This window comes from Phasianus colchicus, chromosome 2, assembly GCF_987193195.1.
Source record: "Phasianus colchicus chromosome 2, bPhaCol1.hap1.1, whole genome shotgun sequence".
NCBI classification, from domain to species: Eukaryota; Metazoa; Chordata; class Aves; order Galliformes; family Phasianidae; genus Phasianus; species Phasianus colchicus.
This window is the reverse complement of record NC_143437.1, coordinates 21860134-21879711: the sequence shown is the minus strand read 5'-3', so window position 1 is coordinate 21879711 and position 19578 is coordinate 21860134. Positions and strand designations below refer to the sequence as shown.

The 19578-nt window shown below is 42.9% G+C and overlaps 1 long non-coding RNA gene across 1 annotated transcript in view; it reads right to left on the bottom strand.

The window, feature by feature from the left end:
• Window positions 1-1239: 1239 nt before the first annotated feature.
• The window catches only part of LOC149918888 (uncharacterized), a 28623-nt gene continuing 10284 nt past the window's right edge, over window positions 1240-19578 (bottom strand). The window contains exons 2-3 of the long non-coding RNA XR_016464018.1: window positions 2505-2625; window positions 1240-2391 (exon numbers count right to left, since the gene is read on the bottom strand). This is a non-coding gene — a long non-coding RNA (uncharacterized LOC149918888). The remainder of the gene's footprint in view (window positions 2392-2504; window positions 2626-19578) is intronic.

Genomic DNA, 19578 nt, shown 5'->3' with positions numbered 1-19578 from the left:
TGGGTACATATAAGAAAGATTAGGGCCTGAGGCCCACTCGGTGCCTCCGTATTAGGCTCCCATCCATATCCTCCAGTTTCTTTCCTCTGCACATGGGAACAGTTGTCCATACTTGCCAGCCCACTCTGACTAAGTGAATGCAATCTGGAAGGCTGCTGTGTGTTCCCCATCCCTGGAGGCACTCACGGCCAGGTTGGATGGGTCCTTGCGCAGCCTTTGCTGGGGGGGCAGTCCTGTCCATGGCAGGGAGTTGGGATTGGTGGGCTTTAAGGTCCTTTCCAACCCAAACCATTCCGTGATTCTGTGATGAGAAGGCAGCTGGGAAAGAATTAGACATGAAAGTGAGTTTTCAGCTGTTCTATGAGTAGCTCTGATCACATGTGTGGCTGTTAGTGGGCTCCCACCAGCCTGCAGCTGAGGGAGCAGCTGATGGTGCCCTTTGGCAGCCTTCTCACCTTGTCTCACTTCCGGACTGCCACAAAATTGGACTCTGCTTTCCCACTGCTCTTGGGCCTTTCACAGTGTAGGCTGTGGGCTGTGTTCCCTCACCTAAGTAGGCTTAAGCAGGCAGCACGGCGCCTAACTGGATGTTACTTCAGCACACTCTCTGGTCTTGATGGGCCTTTTCTGCACATATGGCACAGGTAGGCAACCAAATGGCTCTTCACCCTGGTTTTCTCGGGTATCTGCTCCCTCATCTGCTCCAGCAGTGGGCCTTGGGGTTTGTTGCAGCAGTTTTCATAGGCACATTAGAGTTGGGAAAGGCCTCTAAGATCACCATATCCGGCTCTCAGCCCATTATCCTCATGCCTGTCGACCACGTCACTCATTACCACACCTGCATATTTCTTGAACACCTCCAGGATGGTGACTTCACCACATCCCTGGACAGCCTGTGCCAGTGCATCATGTCTATTTCTGAGAAGAAATGTTTCCTAATATCCAACCTGAATCTCCCCTGGTGCAACTTGAGGCCATTCCCTCTCATCATTTCACTGTTACCCAGGAGAAAATACTGATCCCCACTCACCACCATCTCCTTTTAGGCAGTTGTATAGAGCAATAATATCTGCCCTGAGCCTCCTCTTCTCCAGACTAAGCAATCCCAGCTCCCCTTCAGGTCCTTCCTGTAAGACTTGTGTTCCAGACCCTCCACAGCTTCGTTACCCTTCTCTGGACACACTCCAGGCTCTCAGGATTTTGGTAAGAGCTATGGGCAGGTTTCATGCCAGGCTGGTCTGTTGTCATGTAATATGCTGTTGGTTTATTTTCGAACTGGCCAAAGTTCCTGTTAAACTCAAGTCAGCTGTGTTTACAAATACTTCATTGTGTAATATACTAAAGATTTTTCACAGTGTTTGAGCAGGGCCAAAAATCTGCAGCTGAGAAATTTCCATGTAATATGCATTAGAAAAGTGTTACCTTAAATGAGTAATGGAAATTATTTCTGCTCCAGGAAGCAAAATGATGCTGAATGAACGAGAGAAGAGGGTTTATCCTTTCACCCTTGTTTTGTGTCTCACCACAGCACAAGGCTGTGCCAGAACATGTTCCCACAACCTTTCAACCCATTTAGCACAGTGTGCAACTTTCGGACTATTTCTGTGTATTGCACTCAGTGATTAAGTGCTGGGGACTGTGATAATACATCCTTTCACCAAACACACACAGCAGAATGCCATCTCAGCTGCTCCCAGACTGTTTTTCCAGTTACTCTTCCTAAAAACCTGATTATCAATAGATTATCCTTCTGATCATAAGGGCGTAAACTTGGAGATGTATTGTTCCTGGCTGGGACTCCATCTCTTAGTAATCAAATATTATTCTTGTTGACAGTACGATCTCTTCATCTAACTGAAGCCTGTTGCAGGCTGCCTTTGCCTATAACACAGATGAAGTGGCTCTATGGCTGCAGAATAACCACTGCGGGTGTGAAGCAGGATGGCTATTTAATTGTACAAAGCTAGAGTACACAGTGCTTTCTCTAACACCCCCAGTTGTGTAGTGGTATGTTAGCTTTGCTTAGCTTTCTCAGTCTCCTTACTAAATATGCTATAGCACTTCTCGTGGTTTAAGCTTGGTAGAAAAAACAATTTCTGCTGTGAAAGATTTTTCCATCACTCAGCAAGACTGGGGCACTGTGAACCCCACTAGCACAGCAGAGTTGCCAGTACAAGAGTTAGCATCAAACCACTGTGGTTTGCCGAATTTGTTGACAGTGGAAGAAAGTTTTCTTTTCTGAGTTGAAGATCTGTAATGCAGCACAAATACATCATCAGAACCAGTCCTGTAATGCCGGCTGACAGCAGTCAAGGAGCAGCACATCCCTGGTGACTGATTGGCAGCCAACTGACAGCTCACAACCTAAATCACCTCCATGTCATGTAGCACCTGGTGAAGAAAGGAAAACAAAACCAAAATGATACCATCGGAGTAGAGAAGTACCCAGCACAGTAACATGGACAGGTACCAACAAGATCAGGTACCAGTCATTTGGTTCTCACCTGTGCAGAAGAGCATCTTCAGTATCTTGTACTCTTAAGGAGCCGTAAGTGATGTGTGAATACAGGAGGCAAGCGGACCTTTGAGGATCTCCAGCATCAAGGAACATTTAAACATTAAGACCTAGGTCAATAAATGGAGAGGAGTAATTGTAGGTAGCTAGGCTCTAGATCCTATCCTGTGCAGGTGAAGAGCCTCTACCCAGAGTCAGAACACGAGGCCGCTGGGTAGGTTTTCCATACAGGTGTTTCTAAACAGGATCAGGCCATGGAGCCACCATGTTCTCAAGGGGTCTCTGCAAGCCCAAGTGCTGCCTGATGGCAGATCCAAGGGTAGATGTAGTTGAGTTTCCATGCCTATCTTTTACCCTCCTTGCTAGGTACCCCACTTGGGCATCATCATCATATCATCATAAACACACTAGAAACCTTTTTTCATTCGGGGGAACTACAGAGGTTGAGTTAATGAGAATACAAATCTCAACTCTGTTCAGCTCTGGGAAAGGAAAGACTAGTGTCTTCAAGCAGAAGCCCTGGATGCTCTTCTTTAATACTTAAAACTCACTGGTTAATCAAATCATCAGACAGATCAATTTGTGAAAACATTTGCTGCTCTCCATGCCCTGTGCTGCAACACTTGCACATTGATTGTCTTCCATCACTGAAGTCCTGCTGTGTAAATCAAACATTAACATGTTAGTCTCTGCAGCATCCAATCATGGCAAAAAGATACCTTAGAAGCGTTTTTTCCTATTCAACTGTAAGTACTGATGTATTTTTTTATATTTCTACGATCAATACCCATCTTTAAATAAGAGACACCTACCACCCTTCCTGTGAAAGCATTTCAAAGCATGGAGAAAGCAGAAAGCCCATATTATGGAGAGGGGAATTGATGCCAAAAAATAGGATGCAGACAGTATCATGTGAACCCAACAGAAAAGCAGAAACACAGTAGATAAATGTTCTTGTATTTTTCTTGTCTAATTTAAACCCCAAAACGATTGAAGCACAGCATCAGCAAGAAAGCATTCTGCTGTCTTACATTTTGAATGGTATTTTACATGACCACATTTGTGCATTTCTAAATAAAATCTTCTTTGCAGCAGACTGCAGCAGCCAGCTTCACACTTTTTCAAAGGAAAAGCTTCACCTTTGCTGTTCCTTGCCAGTACACCTCATTTAAATTGAGCCTGGCTTTTTGATGACCGCCCAAGGAGGTTTCTCTGCAACGTGAGGAGAACTGCTGCACAGGGCTCGCTTGTTCCAAAGTGTGCTGGAGGGGTGCAGAGAAGTGTGTTGGCAGGGGAAAGAATACACAGTGCAACCCAAGCAAGCAACCTGACCTCGCCAGCCACAGTTTGCTGTCCCCAGGCAGCTTTCACACAGCCGTGATGCGTGCAGGCAGATTGGAAGCACAGCTCGCAGTCCCAGGCAGCCCCACCTCAAAAAAGCAAGACAGAAATGCCCACAGAAAAAAAGAAGAGGCATGCTCACTGGGTTGTAGCTAACCCCAACGGTTTCTTCTGCCACTTTTCTGATTTTTTTGGTAGGCTCTTGCATTTCTGAATCTGCTGCATACAGCAGGAAGTTATGGTCTGTGTTTAGCCTTATCGCAGATGATGAATTTTGCATAGCAAGCCTGTGAGTGAGTCACTTGCTACACCAGATAAAACAACTGTGCCAGGCACACTCCAAGGATACCTGCAAGTGTCCACAGGGCAAGAGCCTTGAGGCAAGCCCTCCCCTCCGCAGGGCTCTCTGCAGGCTGTCTTACACTTCTGTGCTTGTTTCTCCTCCCTTACAGTGGGGGTTGTTCCTCTCCATTTCACCTAATGCTGGAGGAGATTGCCCCTTGCCAAATGCATAACAATTATGGAGGGAGAGGGACATCTCTGGAGACGCACTTTGCTCCAGCTGGTGGAGAGAGGAGAATGTACACTGCTCCCAAATTCATAGTGTTAATGTAACCACAGGCTTCCTGCCTTGGAGCTGGGAATGCCAGAATACACTCAACAGTCACCTCTCACTCTTCCTGGCACCTCATTGGGGATGATAGGGGCCCAGGGAAGGATCACTGCAAAACAGCCTGCAAATAGTAATTCATCCATTCAAGGTCTTAAGCAAAGGTGAATTATGTTGCTTCAATCTCATGCTAATTTGAATACTCAACAAATCTCTTTTCACAGAATCATAGAATTGTAGAAACATTAAGGTTGGAAAATACCATTAGGATCATGTAGTCTAACCATCAACCCATCCCCACCATGCCCACTAACCCATGTCACTCAATGACTCATCTCCACGGTTCTTGAACACCTCCAGGGAAGTGACTCCACTTCTTCTCTCGGCAGCCTGTCTTTATTATCAAGAAACTTAGGCTGCTACTGTTTCTATTCATCGATTTAATTTTCAGAAATCAGAGAATAACGTCATTCTTATGTTTCACTATATGGGTGAAGAGACAACATACGGATGAAGAGGGAAAACTTGTTTTCAGGATGGAAGATGGTAAAATTCACAGGAGGAAAATCAAACACTGAGAACTGGCCTTTGAAATCAGACAGATCTCACTGTACAGATGTTGTTCTGCTGTAGTCTGCTGCAGAAGGAACTTTTAAGACTCTTGGAAACACCAAGCCAATTACAGTCATTTCCAGTTCTCCTTACATACATTACTACATTTTTAATTATCATCCATATGTGCACCACAACGAAAGATAGTTCCTGCCCTAAGGAACTGTCAAATCTAGGCAAGGTTGATGGAAGTATAATGTATTGCAGGTAAGCCACTTACTCAATTAATCTTTAGGACATACATGCAGAATCAGCTGGAAACTTGTGTGCATGCAGACACCACATCTCCAAATGAGGTAGAGACAAAACCACGTACTCCCTGTGCACACCAGCAATGCCTGCTGATCGGTTAGTGCTCTGCTCCTTCAGTCTCTCCCTGGGGATATTCCAAGCTGTGGAATATCTTGGTAGAGAACTGACAGTATGATCTTCAAGAGGAGCCCATACACTCCTCCCTCGGCAAGCAATAAGTGTGGGAATTGTGGCTGAATCCACTTTCCCTGTTTCCATTGCGGTGGACTTAATGTGTTTGTAGGAGCCTAGAGAGATGCTCGGATGTTTGCAGAGATTTATCTTCTATTTTCTGTTCTAAACACAGTCTCCTTTGAAATATTGAGCCTTAAGCCAGTCCCTCAAGGCTTTAATGAGAATTTTGCCTAGGTAATAAAATGAATAATGGCTTCGGGTTTTGGCCCTGGATGAAAACAGCTGTTCTCCTTGTGACAGAAAAGAACACTCCATCAGCATGAAGTATCTCCATGGTCACCAACACAATAAATCATTTCACAAAATCCTGACCACTGATCTTTCAATTGACTTGCAGTTTGAAATGGATATGAGATCCCTAGTTAGGTTTAACCTTCCCAGTGAAACCATTCAGCTCTGTCTTGTTGCAACTAAGTAACTAAGGTTTGTTTTCACCACAAAGCACCTTGGAGTGAGGCAGGAGGGAAGAAGGAGGTGAGGTGCCACTGCAGGATGCCTAATGAGGGGCAATTCCATAGAGCTTCTGGGCTGCTGTGGGTTTGTCAGCTGAGCAGTGTGGCACAGGCAGGCACGCATGTGAATTGATGGGAAATACAGCAAGAACAAAACATTGCAACCAGCCACGTTACACAGCACAGTTCCTTCACTCAGATATTCAACAAAGTTCACCAGGCGTTATCACAGGAGACAAAAACATGTCAAAAGATGTCTTGTATTTACTTCTTTTTTCCTGCATTACTGAAGGAAAAGACAAGATAAGCCATATTTCTTATGCTATTCTTGTGTCAGTTAACTTGATTACATTCTTTAAGATCAGTTTTTAAACATTAGTGTCTCCTGTCAATAAATTAGCCTATTTCTGTGCACAGTCCAGCATTTCAGCCAGAAAGAGTTTTGCTGCCCAAGAGAACCAAGCTGGCTTTTAAGCATAACGGAAAGAATGTATTTCTCAAAAGTGTAAGTATTGTAAAAGTAGCTGTTCTTAAATTGCCCCATTTGTACAGTGAGGTGCTTCTCTCTTCCTGATGCATTCCATAAAGGAAACAGCTCTTATCCTGGATGTTCCAAAACCCACTAGCACTGTGGAGCTGAGCCCAATGATGTCTGACTTCCTTTGCTGAAGGCACATCCAACATGAGAAATGCCCATGTGAGCTGATGGCATGCTTTTTCCATCCCTTCTGAAATCTGCCTTTCTGATATCCATCCCAGGGAAGGCTGGAGGGTGGGCAGGATGGCTGTATCTCCCCACCTGGGGTGCTGAGTACCAGGAGCAGTACTGAGGCAGAGTAAACAAAGCACAGTCCTGATGCATCAACGAATAAGCCCAGTGAGGCCTTTTGAAAGAAGAATGAAAAAATATGCATTCTGTTTTTCCTCTATGCTGTTGACCACAGCTTTACACAACTGTGCAAGGAAGGAAGTGAAGAAAGCAGCTTGCTGTGCTGCAGCACACCAACAACTTCCTGCAGTTCCTTAGGCCCGTGAGGAGATCTTCTGAAACACACTGTGGCAGGTAAGGACAGCACAAGGTGCACCAATGGCAACACTGACCGTACCACAGGGTACTTCTTCATCTATTTAGGTCAGGCTCCATATGCAAGCATCACACCTATCAACAAATAAATATGTGATATGTAAGTGCCAAGGCTATGAAACAGGTTGCCCAGAGAAGTGGTAGATGCCCGTCCCTGGAGACACTCAAGGTCAGGCTGGTCAGGGCTCTGAGCAACCTGTCTGAGCTGTAGATGTTCATGTTCATTGCAGGGAAGATGGTCTGGATGACCTTTTAGGGTCCCTTTCAACTCAAATAATTCTATGATTGTATGACTATGTTTCCATTGGTTACAAAGCAGCAATAGGCTTCACTTGGGCAGGTGCCCAAAGTCAGAGGGGAGCTGATACACAGGTGGCACCTTCTCCACCTGTGTGCCCTCTCCTTGAGGGGGAAGAAAACAGCAGATTTTGTACAGAGCAATCCCAGTGCCACCTGTTGATCCAGGACACGTTCCCATTGTGTAGAACACTTCCTTGCAGCCTCCCCCCAGGCTCCAGGGCTGCAGGACAGCTTCCTGAGGTGGCACTGGGGAGGGAGGGAGGGGAAAGAGGACTGCTAGCACCCCCCAGCCCCCCCGGCTGCGCTGCGCCTGTTCCCATTTAAAGTTCAAAGCCTTCCACATGGCAGCTGAACGGGACACTTTCCAAAACCTACAGGAGGCTGGGAAGCAGTCCAGCGTAACAAGGAGTATCCTGCCTGAAACAGAAGAAATGGCAAATAAGCATATGTGAAGCGCACCCCTTTTTGTCACAACCAGAGCTGCTGTTTGCAAACAACTTCCTCCTCACTTGCAGGAGCACATGCAGCCTGTCTATGTGAGGTGAGGCTGCAGCACCCAGAGGCTGACAGCAGCTATCTCCACTCCCCATGTTTCTCTGTTCCTACCTCGTGATTCCGCTCTCAGCACTACTAACCCTTTTGTTAGCCTCCCTCAATCCCAGACCTAACAAGCTCCTGCAGTGCCTTGCAGATGAGTTTATTTGTGGGATAAGGACCCATCACGAACAAGACTTTTATAGGACTAAGCCTTATAGTTCTCCTTGAAGTCCTCGCTACAATTTCTTTCCAGCCAAATCCCTTTCAGTCTAGCTCCTGAGCTTGGATTCAGACTCCATTTCCTGTGGCTTTGGCTTGGCTGGGTTTTGTGCTCTTTTTCTCTTCTTAATCCTTCAGCTTTCTTTTGCTGTATTTTTTCTTTGCCTGTAGCAGCATTTGTATAACCAGACTTTAGCACAGCACTGAAATGGAAGCATCGCCAGTTGGCCTCTGAGCAGGCAGTGTTCGTCCATGGGCATGGAAAGGGACTGAGAGAACCTCTCCATTTAAACCCACATTTATACCATTCTCCCACATTCTTCATTTAAACCACAAATGCACCACATTCTCCATTTAAACCCACAAATGGACCACGTTTGCAGATAGGACTTTCAATCATTATTTTTAAGGATGGTGAGATCTCAAATGTCATAGAAATTTCAGGCACAGACTTCGTGAGTCACAGACATACCAAAATCAGTTCCTCCTCATCAGCAGAAAGCCTTTGCTACTCTGCACTTCAGTCCCTGCAGTGGCTGTAATAACACCCCATTCAAAGCAGCATGAGGCTCCTGCTTTGCATACAGCAATGAAAAGCTAAAGGACATTGTGGGCCAATGCTTCTGGCAGGGCAGCCACATGATAATTAAACAGCAGCAGCCACATATCTGTCGGTTCAGGAATGGCATACTTTCCTGGTGAGCTGGCAGTGGCAGGTAATAAAGCTTGGGCACTCACCCTCCCACTGCTAACAGAGCTGCTGGGAGCCTCTCCTCCTGAAGGAATGCTGGAGCAGGCACCGAGAGAGGCTGTGGTCAGCAGTGCTGGGCAGGCGGTGGCTGCACACTCAGCACTCACCGCGTGTGCAGAGCCATGCGTGCTTCCTGGTCAGCTCCTGGGTGCTGCTGGTAGGGAAGGCAAAATCCTTCCCACTCGAGCAAGGAGGGAGCCTTTTTGCTTTTGGCAGTGTTTGGACCACTCGATCTCATTTCTGTTAAAGAGAGATGGTTGCACACGTGTACAAGCCCCCATGGTTTTTTTTTCTCAATATAAAATCCTCCCCACTACTTCACAGGTTCTTAGCCAACATCTCATTGATTACTGCTGCTGTATCTCCTCCTAAACAGATGAAGTATTTCAAGCACTTTGGAGAAAAGTATGTCCCCCTCTCTGCACTGACGTGTGCAGAAATGCTTCTCATACTTTCTGGACCTTGCTTATCTTTCCCAAGGGCTGAGGTATGACGATTCTGGGTTATTCTTTTCCCTGGCACTCAGGACTGTGCCTCTGCTTTGCTCAGGAGGTGAGGGAGGTCACAATCTTCCCTGACGTTTTGCTGAAGTTCCAGTATTTCAGACATATTATGAATTATAATGATACTAATTGTTTTAGAACATAATTTTATTGCCTTATAATATTTACAGACTTTACTGCAAATCGTCTAAGTACTCCTTTCAGGTGTATTTCCTTTGAAGCAAGGAATATAGTATAAATGCCTACAATCTCAGGAGCTGCAAGGGTTTAGGACGCATGAAAAGATGGTTATTATTTACTTCAGGAACTTCATGTTTCTGAGATATTCTTAACATCAAGCACTTGCATCCCTTGGATACTCAAAGCTCCCGAGGGACCTGGGGAAGTTACAGCCCAGCCAAGTCCACTTATTCCCACAGTTTGCTTTCCACACCTCATTAAAAAAGTAATCCAAGACTTCTCTTCAAAGCGTCAGCAGCCCTGCACATTGAAAAGAAACCTTTGGGACACAAATCAGCACACACTGTTAAGTGCTCTGAGAAGGATTATTTGACAATACAGAAGAATTTCAGTGCAAAAACTAGAAGAGAAAAATGTATCTCAAAAAACCACCAGCAGAATATCTGTTGACTCCAAACAAGATCCCCAGGTCTTCAAAGATTCATCTATGCTTATAAGTTCTACTTTAGTTAAGCCAGCGCAGAGCAGTAAGCCTTTCTGGCATGGCAGCAGTTATACTGGTATGGTTCAGTCCAGTCATACAAAGCAAAACAGAACAGAATGGCATGAACATTTTTGCACTCTGTATGCGGAGTACAGGTTCTGTTGGCAATGCAACAACAAAACCATATTCTACATGATGAAACCTCAGTGTCAACTAGATATAAATGCTGACCAAAGTTACGTCTGTACGAACATGCTTATTTCTTTCCCTTGGACATCTATTTACCACCACCCCCCTTTGCCTTCCTTGCTGTACCTCTGGGTATCTCCACAGCTCCTGAACCCGTACCCAGGCCTGGATCCAGCCTGGGCTCCTCCAGTCCTCTCACAACGCCCAAGGATCACACTGACTGGTTCGGTCATTTAAATTCCGGTTTCCTCCCCACGCATGCATCCTCTTCTTTCCTATCAGAGGTGACCTAACCAGCTGCAGTAGGCAGCCAAAGCAAGCCCAGTTATTCCAGCAGGACAAGTGGGTGTTAGGCAACAGAGGTTCTTGCCTATTCCCACATTTTCATACAGGAAGACAGGGAATGAATACAATTTATGAGAGGTATAATTTTTGTCTTGCCATCAGACTGCCTCACCAGCCTGTTTTCCATTGCAAAGAGGTTTCCCTAAGAATTGACCTAATTTTTCCCCACACACATTTTCTCTAAGGCTCTGGCACATTGCTATTTAGCAGGTATTTGAATGTGACTTTGCAGCAACCCCATAGGAGAGCCACCTATACTCAGTGACATTGTCCCTGCAGACAGAGTAGGTATCAAACTGCTTCAAAGCATTGCTCAGGGAACAATCCCAGCTCAGAAAACTCCTTTTCACCCCAAACACGTCCAAGCTTGCATCTCTGCAAAGGAGTGAACAGCGGTGGCTGTAGTGGGATTTTGATTCCTGATTACTGGGTGTCGGCCATGTACACAAGCTAATAGCAAACCAAGGAAAAACCATAGCTGATGTGAGTGTTAAAAGTAAAGAGCCAAGCTTAGAAATCTGCCTTCCTTCATGTTTACTCAGCTTGAGTGAGGACAGACGAGCTGCAAAGAACATGAGTGGAAGTGGGAACTGGAACACTGCATTGATTCAACCATTAGCCTGAATCCTTCAGTGACCCAGATTGCAAAGATTAAAAGTGCCACAATCCTTGAACTAATGAAGTAGGTAAGTGGATAGGGCTTAATGGTGGTGTGATACTTAGGTTACAATCTGTGTACAGTTTGCATCAAAAACAGCTCTTCCGCTGTCTGATGAACTTATTTTTCCTCCTTCCCAGCCTGGCTAGAACTGGCATTTACACCTATGTAGAGTCTTGATCCTCACAGAGAAATGCAACAGTACAGAAATGACTCCACTTTTTACCATCAGCTGTTTTTCTCCTTCTCTTTCTCTCTCTTTTCCTTTCTTCCTTCCTTTCTTTTTTTTCTTTTTCTTTTTCTTTTCCTTTTCCTTTTCCTTTTCCTTTTCCTTTTCCTTTTTCTTTTTCTTTTTCTTTTTCTTTTTCTTTTTCTTTTTCTTTTTCTTTTTCTTTTTCTTTTTCTTTTTCTTTTTCTTTTTCTTTTTCTTTTTCTTTTTCTTTTTCTTTTCCTCTTTTCCTCTTTTCCTCTTTTTCTCCCCTTCCTTCCTTCCTTCCTTCCTTCCTTCCTTCCTTCCTTCCTTCCTTCCTTCCTTCCTTCCTTCCTTCCTTCCTTCTTTCCATCCTTCCATCCTCCCATCCTTCCATTCTTCCTTCTTTCTTTTCACTGTAAGCTGTTTAAAGAGGGCAGGAACAACTTCTTTTCATTGATCTGTATGTTGGATGCAAACCACAGTTCCTGTATTCCACTGGAAGCACTACCTGCTGCTATTAAAAAAAAAAAGAAGAAAAAAAAAAAAAAAGCAAATAAATCATAAAGGGATATGCAATGAGAAAGTGCAATGGTTACCTGGATAAAAAAGTAAAAATAGGAAGGGCATTCGTTCAAGGAGAAGTGACATCTAGTACAGTTATATGACAGTGGTAGAGATGGAAAACAAGGCACCAACAGTGCTTGCTGTCAAATGAAAAAATATAGCACCATTGTGGTGAATGTGGGATCTGTAGAAAAGCCTGTACTTCTGTTACACTGCTTTGATAACAAAAGCAAAAAAGACACTGAGTTGTTAGGCTGTTGCTTAAGGAAGGAATATGGTAGAAGAGAGTCACTTTGAAATTCAGATAGCTCAGAAATGTACCACTCTCTCTAAGCCTCCATTTCAGCAGGCAGAAGCAGACAGAGCTTGTGGCAATAGCTGTACCATTAGAGAGCAAAATGATGACTGCCTCTAGTGCAGAAGGCATTTCAGGGTTGGCTGTCTCAGTGACACTCTCTGTCCATTTTTGTGTCAGCCAGACATCATGCACTGGGAGAGCCTACTTGTCAAGGACCATAAAGGAAATGTTCAAGGACCCTAAAGGAAATTTTTCCATTTTGTTCACGAAGGGAGAAATCATGGGGTGTGATGTATTACAGCAGGGCTGTCTAACCCTTGGGAGGCAGGATAACAGCTCTGGAGCATTTCTGTAGACCAGCTCTGATTCCCCCTCAGCCCTATGGACTTGTGAGACCCAAAGTCCACCAAGGGCAGGAGCACCTGGATCAGTTTGGGCCTTGATGACAGATGTTCCCATATTACTGCCTGCATCTTTGCCAATGCTGCTCACAGAATAAATATCTGGCGGATCCCCTGTAACTCCTACAGGGAAGTCCATCATCTGAGGTGTGAATATGGCTGCCAGCCTGGTATGTACTGGGACTTTGTAGCCAGAGAAGTAGAAACTGCCATTATTTTTTATCTCTCAAGTCTTAATTTTGAAGAATGCAACACGTCCAGTTACAATAAAAATGATTATTACAGCAGAAACTGTGGAATTAGATGAGTAAATAATAACCATCTGACTCATTTCCTAACTCAGAGATGTCTGAAAACCCATGTTATCAAGTCACAGAGAAAAATATTCTCCCTCAGCATTTCCACCTTTTCTCTTTATGGTACATAAAGAGAGAAAATTCTGCAGTGAACAGGCCTTGTGACAGTGTCTTGTTAGGCTCATTTCCAGAGAAAACTGCACTTTGTGTTACCTAAAGGCATATCACATCCTAAAGAACAGTGCACATGTAGGTGGTTGGTCTGTAATGCACCTTCCTGCATTGTTGGCACCACGTGGCCCTCGATTTCTGTGGTTTGATGTTTGACTTTATCATAATGGTCAGATGAATCAGAATTGATTTTAAACAAAATTTCCATGCTGCAAGGAAGGTAGATCTTTAATAAGTAAGTAGGGTGTGAATTAAAAGAAACCACAAAATGAGAAAATTGTGGTTTTGTTCTTGAGCAAACTTACTCAATTCATTGAGTACTTTAGTAACACAGTATTACATATCAAGGTCTTTATTAAGTTTGATGTGGCTCTGGGCAGCCAGGTCTAGTGGATGGTGACCCTGCACGTAGCAGGCAAGTTGAAACTAGATGATCATTGTTGTCCTTTTCAAACCAGGCCATTCTATGATTCTATGAAATCAGATTTTCTTGGTATATATTGATGGAGGTATCTGTTAAGATAAGAAGCTGCATGTCTGGTAATCAAGAGTGAGCCACTAAAACACAGAACTCTTGGTAATTATGGGAAAGAGCCCAAAATATCTGTGGCCTATGCGATCCTGATGACAGCCTCTCAGATTGGGTAAACATTTTAACACTGATATCTTGAAAACGTAAGACATGCTGAAGAACACAAAACAATTGTTTTTACCGGTAAACGAAAATGGCACAATGGGAATCATCTGAATAATTTTTTAATTCTGATTATATGACTCTAGGAATCTGGGAAGGATCCAAGAAGAACGGTCAAGATGGTTGAGGTTGGTGTTCTGTTCAGGACCTACCTGCAATTATTGCATGTGCTATTTTGAGTTAAAAGACATTAGCAAGGGATTTGCAAAAATTTTGGATACTTCAGTAATTCAAAACAGGCATGACATATACTCAAAACAGGAGGCTTTTCCAGCAATCTGACCCCCACCTCTTGTATAACCCTGTTCCCATTTGTCCTACCTATATTTTTTCTCACATAGATTTCCTGTGAAATTCCTATGAAATTCCTGGCTGCTGTTAGCATGACTGTGCATACACAGCCTGCTCAGTGCAAGTGCAATAGCCTTTCATCCAAGGTGACACAGTCTACCTTTCTCCATTCTGTTTTTCTGTATCTCTTACTGGTGGAAATTTTAACTCCTTCTGACTCCAATTGTTTAATTGTTTCTCTTAAACACCAGTGCCTTATCCTCCCCTGCTCACTGAGAACCAGGAGCTACAAGAGCTTGCCTTCAGCCAATCAATGTACTGCCTCTTTCTGATGACTGTAAAGGGAGCATAGATCCCTAATTCAGGCACCTCAGTGCTGTGTGTAAGGTAACTATGTATGCATTCAGGCAGTTAATTCACATGGGCATTGGGATCTAATCCTTTGGTTAGCTATTAGCAGTTTCTGTGTTTCTGTGGACTTTTCCAATACCCATAGTGGTAGGCCTGGAGCTATCCTAGAATATATATAAAAATAACCACGTGCAGAAATTGTATGTGTGGTGTAGAAGTGCAGCCTCGCAAGCCTTTGTGGAGAAATTGTCCCAGACAAACGATCCCTCATAGACTCAGGTAAATTATCATCTCAGAACCCCACAGCCAGATACAGGCTTCATGAAAAGCAAAGTGGCCAATCTGGATCCTAAGTTTTCCTGTCTGAGCCAACATACAAATGAGCACTCAATTAGGAATGCTCTCCACAGACTGTTATCAGTTGTGAGAAGGCATCAATATTCAAAATCATGGAGTGTTTTCGCCACAATAGGTAGGAGTACTACATTCATCTACATTTTATTTGGGCCATGGACACACATCTGTTTCTTTCCCATAGGGTTTTTGTACATTGTGCCAGTAAGCACGGCCCAGGGCTTTTATTTTATTTGTTTAAAACCTCTTTGCAGCCATGAGGTTTTCAAATTCACGCTTCTTTTCAAATGCTGAAGCAACACTCTTGGATGACATGTCACAAAAGCAAGGCTAACCGCTTTCCAGAAGGAAAACATATATTAAAAAAAAGTGACAAAGAAAAATGGGCCACTGTAAAAGCAGAAGGAAAATAGTGCAAGGTAATAACATCAACAATCAGAAAAAGCAGGCAAAAAATGTACTAGAGCTCTTTCAATCCACAAAATATTCAAAGGAGAGCAGTAGTATTCAGTGGTAACTCCACAATGGCATTGCTGTCCAGATGCTTTGTTTTTCTCCTGTAAATATGGATCTAATGTTAAACACAGCAATTCCCTGTCAGAACATGAAGAACTAATGTTTCTATCTGTATTTAAATTTTCAGGACTTAAAGCAAACAAACCTAACAGCTGAAAATAGAATCTAGTTTCCATTTCTAAAATCTCATTTCTGCTTATCCCAGCCCTTCTCAGCTGTTGAAGGGCTGTGAAGATACCACTGCCTTCTCTTTTCAAATGAGATGAGATGCAGTCTCCTACCGATTGGCACAGATATATATTCAAGCAGATATTTTCTCTGAGCTGTCGGTTCTTTCTTCTGTGCTGTCCAGATATGGTAGCAGGAATCTCAAAGTTAATTATCTTGCAATTTTCCTTCCTTAAAAATATTCTGACTCCTTGTTCCCAGTGTAAAACTGTGGCAATACTACTACTGGCTGTGTTTGGTTCTGAATGACATTGACTGTCAGGAAAAAGAAAGAAACTGTGACTTTTACTATCAAAGCTACCACGTATATTACAGATTCTCTGAAAGATACTGATTTCCACACTGGAAATCTACTCTGACTTAATGAAAACACTGCTCCAAGATAAACTGATAATTATGAATAATTGGCTACATTTAATATTGAGTAGGTAGCTGTAATTCTATGCAGAACAAGGCTGATTAGACATGAAAATGTGTTCATGGGCATGCAGACTAGCTTCATATGCTATGGAATTGAGATTTCCTGTCGTGCACAAAGCCAAATTCAAACATTCAAGATCCACAAGGCAAGTCTGGGAAGTGATAATGGTTCTTGCATAGTCATGCAACTACTTTATTTAGAAACTTCACCAAACACTGCTAGTCCTACTACACATTTGGAAATGCTGTATAACAAAAATAAACAATTTGGGGTATCTAGCGTATGTATTTTCCTACAACAGCTGGTTTTGTTTAGAATACCTGACCAGTTCAACTTAAGAGCATATATTAAAGGATTTGAGGTGGAGAGAACAGGAATGCTAAAGAAATCAGCAAGGCTGGGGCCTGCCTCCTTTGTTACCCTGGAGCTGCAAGGGAGTCATGGTGGCTGCTCCCACCCATCGGAAGGAATAGTGTCCATGCAGATCCTCAGGGACAGCTGTGGTAGCCAAGTTTTACACACCCAAAAGAGAGATCTCATGGAGCTCCAGGGTATTTGTGGTGCTTAGGGCTGGGTGTGGATGAGGTGTAGTTCAGGCTAGGGCTGAGTGGCCTGGGGATAGGGTTGAAGGTCTAGACTCTAGAGTCTTGTAGGTTTGATTGTGGCAGTGATGGATGGCTGTGACAAATACTGCATTTCTCAAGATCCATGTGCTAGCATATAAAATGGAGGTCATTTTATTACCCCCTCCCCCCCCCCAAAAAAAACCCCTTATGTTAGCTATATATTTGCCTGCTTTCTCAAGAAAATGGGACTTTTGCAATCACATAATCTGTTGCATATACTAAGCACAACAAATCCTTAGTCTGTCAGCCAATTTTAACCATATCTGACAGAAGGGCAGGGGTCTTAAAAATAAAAGCTCTTCTGAATGTCATGAAAACTATCACATGGGTTGCAGTCAGGAGACCACAGCAGTTATCTCAGCATGATAATAGATTGCTGGGAGAGCTCAACAGCCATGGGGCTTTTGGCCAGTCTGTACATGCATCTTTGTTGGATAGTTGACATGCAACAGACCTCAGAGTCAGCCAAAGAACTGTCTGCATCACATTTGAAAGAGTATTGGAGTACTGGGAAGGTTGTAGGGATTCAAAGAGGACAATTCTGGTTTGTAAGGTGCTGTAGGACATTGGACACCTGCCATAGTAAAGCAAGCTGCATGAGTACTGATGCTCAGCTTGCTGCTTCTTTCTATAAATTAACCTACAGAAAATCCTTGCTAAAGGTCACAGCATCAGAGATGATGCTTGTAAGAACATGTCAAAAGCCAATATTTTTAAGTCTGATAGTTTTCAAGTGCACTGTACTTTGACATTATATCATGACAATATTATACTATTTTAAAATAATTTGATGCTCACATAATTTGCAGAATAACATTCTGAAGATCTCATTAAAAAAAAAAAAATCCTACTGATTTATTATGATTTGGAATTTTATGTTGAAATTTCCATTCAAAAAGTCCTCCAGCTCATATTCAGAAATAAATGAAAACTGAGGAACACAAAAATACAGAAACATAGAATGGCTTGAGTTGGAAGGGACCTTTGAAGATCATCTAGTTCCAACATCTGCCCTCTGGACAGCATACATAGTTTTATGCTGTTTTCTTTTTGTGAAGATGAACAAACTTCTTAGAAAACTGGTCTTCATGATGGGAGCAATAAGAGAAATGACTGACCTACTGCCACGTTTGCATTGCCATCTTCTATCTTTGAAAACATCATAAATTTTTATTTCCTTGCTTTCCCCATCCTCATCAGAATCTTCTGCACAGAAGCACTCTAATCATCAGGAAAACAGCACACCTTACAGTAACAACAACTAGAGAACGTGGTCTGTGCTCCTCTGAAAACCCAGGTTCATCATTTCTTGTCAGATTTGTTCAGGAGGAAGTGAAATGGAAACTTTCAAAATCTGTATACCAACCCTAAAAGTAACATTCTGATTATTTTAACCATTTGTTAACTAGAATTGGGAAAGTATGATTTGTTTTCTATAGAAGAAATTGGGGCCAATATTAATTTGTTCATTTGTGTTTAAGGGAGGAAACAGTCCTGTGCCTTTGAATGCAAAAGAAATGAAGCAGCAGGAGACAAAGGCTTTGCTCACAAATTAAATCTCTTTTGTAGGTAGCATTCTTCCCAACGTTATCTTTTATTATTTTTTGTTACCACTGCCAGACTGATGGTATTTCTGTGGCTGTAACCATTTCTGACTGCCCTATTTCAGTTTCTCCTTTTTTGACTGTGCGCCTTTCCCTCACATAGCCACAAACTTTAACCAAAGAGCAATCAAACATCTTTAACTGCATAAGCTTCTGTTTTGGAAAACAGCCCTTCCTCTTTCAGTTACTTGGTCCATAAAAAATCCCTTTTCTTACCAAGATATTAAAAATTTACCTAAAGTTATTAAGACTATTTACTACTTATCACCTACTTCTCTGAATGCTCATTTAACAACAGATACAGCAAAGTGGTAGCAGCTTGCTATCTGATTAAAGACACAGCACAACACATTCTACAGAGGGTTTCAGCTCTGGTCTATGGTGCTAACAGCAACATTAAATCACATAGTACTACAGTTCCTGCAGTGACAGATTGTTTACAGTTAAAAGAGGTCAATGAAAACAGCAAATGTCATACAGTAAATATGGGGGGAAGGCAGGAAAAAAAAAAAACGACTTGAGAAAAGACTGAAGAAATTGACATATTTTCAACAAATGTAAATCAGTATGATGTCAGTGGAGGCAACAAACTCTTATGTAGTGGAGCTTAGAAATTGGTCCAAAACAATTATTAGAAAATAGATTGGTAATGAAAGAGCAACAGTGAAAATAAATACATTTATTTGATCTTGTTCCACCTTGAATTACACAACAAAATACTTTAAATAACGTGCTTATTGGTGCTCAAGTGAAGAGTACATTCTAATATTAGACTGAACTATGTCACCTCACCCCTCCAAGTTCTGCTGACAGACTCCTCTCATGATCTGTGCAAACTTCCTAGTATCTTCAGACCCAAGGTGCTACTTGTCAAAAGCAGAAAGTGGCTGGGTCATGCTACCCCATATCTAAGGCTGACAAGCAAAGAGCCAGTGCATGGGAAAGCTTTTTTTTCCTAGAGAAAGAACAGTCAGACAAATTGAAGAAAATACATATGGGTTTTGCACTTTGGGACTAGCAGAGTGACTAGGCCAGGGAGTAACCATAGGCTGTGCAAACCCATAGTGCAAACAAGCCTGAGCTGATTTCAAAATATTCATAGATAAAGTACATTTCCGTATTGGTTAATTAAACTCTTTTAAAACCATTTCTTAGCATTGAGGCTAACTTTCTTGTAAGAGCATGTGTTTGGTCTAGAAAACCCCCTGAGCCTCAAGCCCAAGACACTATTTGCACACTGCTTGGTAAGGACAGCCTGGGCAAGGTGCCATTCCAGCTGGGCAGTAACAGAAAGGGTAGAGTTC